A 6,776-nucleotide genomic window follows, 5' to 3' on the forward strand; every position below is an offset into this window, starting at 1 on the left:
AATAAAGGGGATATTTGTTTCAAGATCAATGAAGACCTCGAAAACAATGGGATATTTGCCGTAACTAGACCTATAGTTACGTCAATGGGTGAATTGTTTGAGACGCGTCAAACAATCCGACTTAAACTTTGGATCGCGTCCTCGGTCTAAGCAAGGTACGAAAAACTCGTTTCGACCTCTTGAGCCTTTTACTCGTGTAACAACACAAATAAGGAGACAAGTTTCTCACACATGGTGAACCTTTTTACTCAAAACATCATGCTTACAAATGAAGAGAGCCAAGCCTTATATAGGCCGAATGATGCTTGGGCTCCAAGGCTAGTCTTTAATGCCTTGTTGTGAATTCTAGGTGCCTAGTTATTAGTTTTGACTAGTGTAGAAAAACTAGGAAAGACTTTAGAAGAAAACTAGAAAAGACTAGGAAGAAAACTAGGCGATTAAGAAAACTAGGTGGTATAAAAACTAGGTAGTTCCATGCACTTGGCCTTGGTCTTTCCCGAGGTTCTTCATCCCTTTATTCACGGTTTGCACGGCCCCCAAGCCTTATTCGGACTGTTTTTGTTTTATTTTTCGCGTCCCTTGATACGGTAATTTTCACGTAGAATTTTCGTTAAGGACACCGTACCGTATTAACATCAGGGAGCCTTCAGAGGCTGAGAGGGAGGCTGACCTGGCTGGCGTTGGTGGTGACGCCCTCCTGCTTCCTGGTGAGGACTACTCGGCGTTCCTCTACGGGAGGTTGGCGTACTGGCCGGTTGTGGTGAGCATCTTACTCTCCTTTATTTGTTGATTTTTGATTTTGAGAATATGATGAAAGATCATCGATTAATGAGAATCATTTGGCTTTGCAGGAGGTTGAGGCGGCGGGCATCGAGCCCCCAGAGTACCCCGAGACCCTCGAGTACATTGACGCGACCGGGAGGACGACGCTCTCCGAGCTGCGTGACTTTGACGTGGCTGTGAGGAATGCTGGCTTGGACGATTGGCAGCATCTGATTCGGAGGGTGAGCCTCTAATTTGCATGATTTTTGTGTAAGAACACATTTGATTGGACTTATCCAATTATTGAGAACTTCTTTTTGAAAATGCAGGTTGCGCCGTCTCGGTTTGTGGCGTTATGGAGGGTAGCCAATCGGCTGCGAGCTACTGCCGTCGAGGCACTTATCGGCGGTCGAGGTCGTCAGGTATGAACCTTTCGTCCTTTTCTCTTTTGATTTTCTAACTTTATGATTGCTTGAAATGATTGACATGAGCCAATTTTGTTGCTTGCAGAGGGATCGTGAGCTGGAGCGAGAGCTGGCCCAGTCTCGAGAGGAGACAGCTCGCTTGTTGAGGGAGCTCGAGGTTCGCGACGCTGAGGTTGCCGCTCTCGAGGCGAGAGTTGCGGAGCTGGAGGGCGACCGGCAGTAGTTTTGTTTGTTGTTTGTTGCACATTTGCACATTTTAGGACCTATGTTTTGGACATTTTGGACTTTGCTTGGGGCTCGAGCCCCCAGTTTATTGTACATTTCCCTTTTTTGGTTGTATATGATGGCTTGAGTGACTTTGCTGCTGGGTTACGTTGTTTGTACCTGCAGGTTAGCTTTGAACAGGTTTGGTAGATGACGGTTTACGCCGTCATGCTGCCGAAATTTACATAGAAATCACATAGAACATACATTTGTATATGCATATGGTCTAGATCAGCGCAGAACGAATGACTCAAAAGACTAGAAGTGTAAAAATGCAAAAAAAGTGCCAAAAATGCAAAAAATTTGCCGAAAATGACTGGACGGTAGGGAGGGTTACCCCCAAAAAATGAAAAAATATAAACCTATAAGTTAGAAATGAAATGATTACGAAAAGAAATAAATATAAATAAAAGAAGTATATATATATATAAGTTTTGAATTTAAAAAAAGAAAATGATTTCCTAAAATGAAAATATACAAGTGTGCTAAAATGACGAAAATGCCGATATTGCCTCGAAATGCGTGCCCGTGGATTTAGGAAACATGAAATATGGCAATTTTCACGTATTTACCAAAACAATAACCCGTAGGAATAGGAAATTATTCGCCAAGGAATTTAGGAAAGATCCAACGCGGAAAATCACAGAAACGTTGCTGAGGAAGAGGCGCAGCATGAGCTGCGTCCCTTTGAAGAGGCGCAGCAGGTGCTGCGCCTGTTCCCAGGCTTGTCTGTTCTGACGGATTTTAGGAAACAGATTTTAGTATAAATAGAGACGTCGATAGAGGTTTTATTCACACAATTCTTCCGTCTCTTCTTCGTCTTGTCACATAAAATTCTCAAAATAAACTTTCATCATGAATACTTTGGAGATTCGTCTAAAGGAGTGGACCAATGAGTTTTCCAACATGGAGAAACACGATATGGGCGCTTATAATCTTGCATCTTTGTTGAGTTTGAAGCTTATCAAGGTTGTCAAACCATTCCTAGATGCTTGTCTTGATTATTGGGACCCGAATTATCATGTCTTTGCGTTCCCCGGAGGCGACATTTGCCCATTTTCTGAAGAAATTGATGCGATCGGTGGATGGGACCCAGAACACTTGCCTGTTATTCCTTCTACTTCGCAAGGGTATAAGAATAAATTTAGAGACTTGCTCGGGTTGACAAGAATTGAGGTGGACCGTCTAGTGACCTCAAAAGGAGTGCGAATGTTGGACTTTATTGACTGATTTATTAACAGAGCCGACCCCACCATTTCTTATGTTGCTAGGCGAAGAGCATTCGGATTTTGCTTGTTGCATGTATATGTCCTTCAAGGGCATGTCGATGAAGACTTGAGAGGTGATCCCCGTCTCCTGGGCCTGATTGAGCAAATGGAGCTGCGCAGGAGCCCAGCTTGTTTATGCTTAGGAGAGATCCTGTTGGGTTTGGATAATAGGAAAGCCAATCGTGACCTACCGTACTTGGGAAGTCCCGTTATTTTGCAGGTAAAAGAACGCTTATTTTTCTTTTTTCTCTTTTCGTTTTTTGTTTTTTTTTTTCGTTTTTTTTTAATATCCGCTATTGGTAGGTTTGGCTTATGGAGCGTCTTCGATTGATCGAGCCCCCAGTTCATGTTCCTTCTTATCATGCTCGTTCGATTGCAATGAGGACCAGGCTTTACATGGTGGACTTCACTCGAGTCTGCAATTATTGGGAGAATAAATTAAAGAGTGATGACGGCCCCTTGATTAGGTGGATTGTGCCATGGTGGCATCTCAAATCTGTCACTGGAGTGTCTTCCTTGGATCCTACTCGATCTGTGCGCATCCCTGGTGATGCGTGTCTAATATATGATGTTTTGCACCTCATTTCACACGCATTTCAGAGCTCATTCATGTAGTTTATGCTACATTTCTCCCTATTTCCGTCTACTTCCGTATTTTTGTACATTATTGCAGAAATGTGAAGAATTCAGCGGAAATTGAGCTAAATCCGTCCCCGAGTATCCTGCATTGCATTTGACGTGAATAATTCGCTTAAGGAACGAGCTTGGTGCGCATTCCAAGGCCCAAAAGACAAATCCACGAGATTATTGAAGTCAAGTAGCAGCTAAAGCAGTCGATCGACCACTACTTTCAGTCGATCGACCAACTTGCGGGATCCAGAAGCTACTGTGCACTGCTGCTCAGTCGATCGACCACTACCCTCAGTCGATCGACCAAGCCGCTATTCTAGACGAGAATTAAAAGATCGAGATTTAGCAAGCCCATGATACATTAGGTTTTGGAATAATAGTTACGTATATTTGCTATATAACGTAACCTAGAACATCAGTTTTAGGGATCCAACTTTTATCTAAGTTTTATACAGTAACATTGAGTCTTATTCATTCAAAGAATTAGGGTTCGGAACATTGTTTTAGCATTGGAATTTCGTTCTTATTCTTAATCATTCCTCTGCAATCTCGGTATTTCTTCTGCCTTATTTCGATTCACTTTTATTTCGTTGTTAGTATAGAATTGCTAGTTAGATTCCAAGCCAATTTTTTCGTTGCATGTTAATCATTTATCCTACCGCTTTAATTATGAATTCAGTACTTTTATGCCCTAGTTTTATTGTTGTTATCACCCTCAGCATGAGTAGCTAAATTAATTGTGCTAGGATGTAGGGGAATTATAGCGTAGGCGGCGTAATATTAATTTGGACTGAAATCGCATGTCAGTCGATCGACTGCCATACTTGGTCGATCGACTGACCACGTGAGGTTACCTTTCGTTTTAATTGATTTTAATGTTGTATTTAACGAATCGAATGCATGCGACCAGTTAGATGCTTAATTTATGACTGACCCATTAGATCGAAAGATAGGGACAGTTGTCAGACCTACAATTAAAATGACTAAACTATGCTGAGATCGAAAGATAGGTAAAGTTTAGACCGTTAGTCACTTTTCAGGACGAAAGTTAATATTAGTGATATTAGGGACCTATAGCGAGATCGAAAAATGCTATTTGTTAAGAGTGGACCGAGAGGACCTCTTTATTTCCCGCCTCATGTGTTTGATTTGGACCTGTTTAGTATGCTGCCGCCGAAACTATAACGAACCGACCATCCTAGTACCCTTCTTTTATCTGTTTAAACCGTTTATTTAGTTTACATTTCTTTTATTGCCATTAGTATAGACCAAATCAACTCAAACCCCCACATCATTACCTTAGACCGAAATACAACAACTAGAAATTACGTCTGCCTCTCTGTGGTTCGACCCGACTGCCGCTAGCTATAGTTGTAGTTGGAGATTATAAATTTATTTTTGACACCTCACGACGGGTATCAAATTTTGGCGCCGTTGCCGGGGAGGCAATTGTTCTAATTTTTAGTTGTTTTATTTTAGTCTTTGTTAGTTTAAGGGACGTCCGTTCCTTAAAGTTTTCTTATATTCTTTTTGTAGTTTCTTCTTATGCGCAGGTCACAGGGTGGTGAACTATTACCATTTGATCCTGAGACCGAGAAATCCTTGCGTGAGTTGAGACGATCACAAAGGGTATTACCGACAGAGGAAGAGCTGAGTACTCTGTCAAGTTTTTACGAGAACGAGCTGTTCGAGGAAGATCCACCTACATCTCCTGCTTCTATTTCTTCAGCTGAGACAGTCACTTCTCCAGAAATTCCAGTCATGGCTGAAGAAGCAACTATAGCAAGTCATTCAGAGCCGACAGCTGCGAATCTCTACAAAGGATTCGAACTACCAGAGGAGGCAAGAAAATTCGAGCCAAAGCCTTCCTATATTAACTTGGTTGAGCGAAACCAGTTCGGGGGAGCTGCAAATGAAGATGCAGCCAAGCATATGGAGATTTTTATCGATTATTGCTGCTCTATACCCCCGCCGGCCGGTGTGACCCAGGACCTGATAAAGGAAACTATGTTTATATTCTCACTCCGCGATGCTGCTAGGGAGTGGTACAGAGATCTGGATCGAGATGTTTATGGGATCACCGACTGGAATTCTTTGGCCTTGGCATTCTACAAGAAATACTTTTCTGCGTCGAAGACGAATGCCATTAGAGCTCAGATCACGAGCTTCAAACAGGGACCTGATGAGAACTTCCATGAAGCATGTGTCCGATTTAAGAAGCTGGTGCGAACCATACCACACCATGGGTTCGAAAAATGGAGTCTCTGCAATCAGTTCTATAACGGGCTGTATGACGATCAGAAGGCTATTTTGGATGCTGCAGCCAACGACCGATTTGCTGAGAACATGGGAGAGACAAAGGGGTGGAAGATCATTGATGATTTGGCCACTCATAAGGCTGAATATGGGAATTCGAGAGGAGAGCTGCTGAATCTTCTTCAGTAGCTGCATTAGAGGCTCTCACTGCAAGGTTTGACAAATATGAATTGGGAGGAGCTTCAAAAGGGGGGATGTACCATGTTAATGTTGTTTCAGACGGTCCTTTCGTCTGTAGAAGATGTGGAGCTGAGGGACATGTTTCAGAAAATTGTCCTAGTCCCTTCGAGTCTTGTGCTGCCTTTCAACATTATAGGCAGACAAACACGTACTATGAGCCGAATGTCCACCCCAACTTGAGGTGGAGTAGCCAAAATGTCTTGAATCCGACTCAACCCCCACAACAGCAGCAACAACAAGCTTATGTGCCCCCTCATCATAAGCAACAACAATATCAGAAACCTCCCTATGTGCCGCAGCAGCAACAATCCCAAAATTCCGACTTCGCTGAATTTAAGAACTTGTTGCTGAAGGAATCCCAAGCTAGAGAGGCCGGGATGAAGCTACTAGAGAGCCAAATTGCTCAATTGGCTAGCAAGAGTACCACTCGAGCCCCGGGACACTTACCGACTCAGACGGACCAGAAAGAGACCGTAAATGCCCTCACTTTGAGGAGCGGGACCGCCCTGGAAGGGCCTGCTATGGTTGAGGGTGTCCCTGAAAAAGATGAGCCGGAACCGACTCAAAAGAAGGCTATGGCGAATAAAAGCAAGAATAAGACGTCTACCAGGTATATCAGTCGATCGACTGATATACCCGGTCGATCGACTGAGGTGCGTGTTACAGAAGCTTCTGGTCCTGTTCAAGTCAGTCGATCGACTGACATCACCGGTCGATCGACTGAGATTACTGCTGAAGGTGATTCATTTCGTCCTCCAATGCCCGACAATCTGAGGGATCACTTGTTTCGAGGTACGACAGTCCCGAAAATATTGGGGCAAGACCCGAATGCTGATGGGTCAGTCCCAGTTCCGAAGTATTACCCAATGTCGATCAATGGCTCACATTTGAGACGGTCTGAAGAAGGGTCAAGCTTCAACAAAGAGAAGGT

At 43.4% G+C, this 6,776-nt stretch overlaps 1 non-coding gene across 1 annotated transcript; it reads right to left on the minus strand.

Moving 5' to 3' along the window:
- Nucleotides 1-5,491: 5,491 nt before the first annotated feature.
- Nucleotides 5,492-5,598, minus strand: LOC141622521 (small nucleolar RNA R71). The gene has a single exon (XR_012533000.1). It is a non-coding gene; the product is annotated as a small nucleolar RNA R71 (small nucleolar RNA).
- Between the last annotated feature and the right edge of the window lie 1,178 nt (nucleotides 5,599-6,776).

The sequence above is a fragment of the Silene latifolia genome, chromosome 1 (assembly GCF_048544455.1).
Source record: "Silene latifolia isolate original U9 population chromosome 1, ASM4854445v1, whole genome shotgun sequence".
NCBI classification, from domain to species: domain Eukaryota; kingdom Viridiplantae; phylum Streptophyta; class Magnoliopsida; order Caryophyllales; family Caryophyllaceae; genus Silene; species Silene latifolia.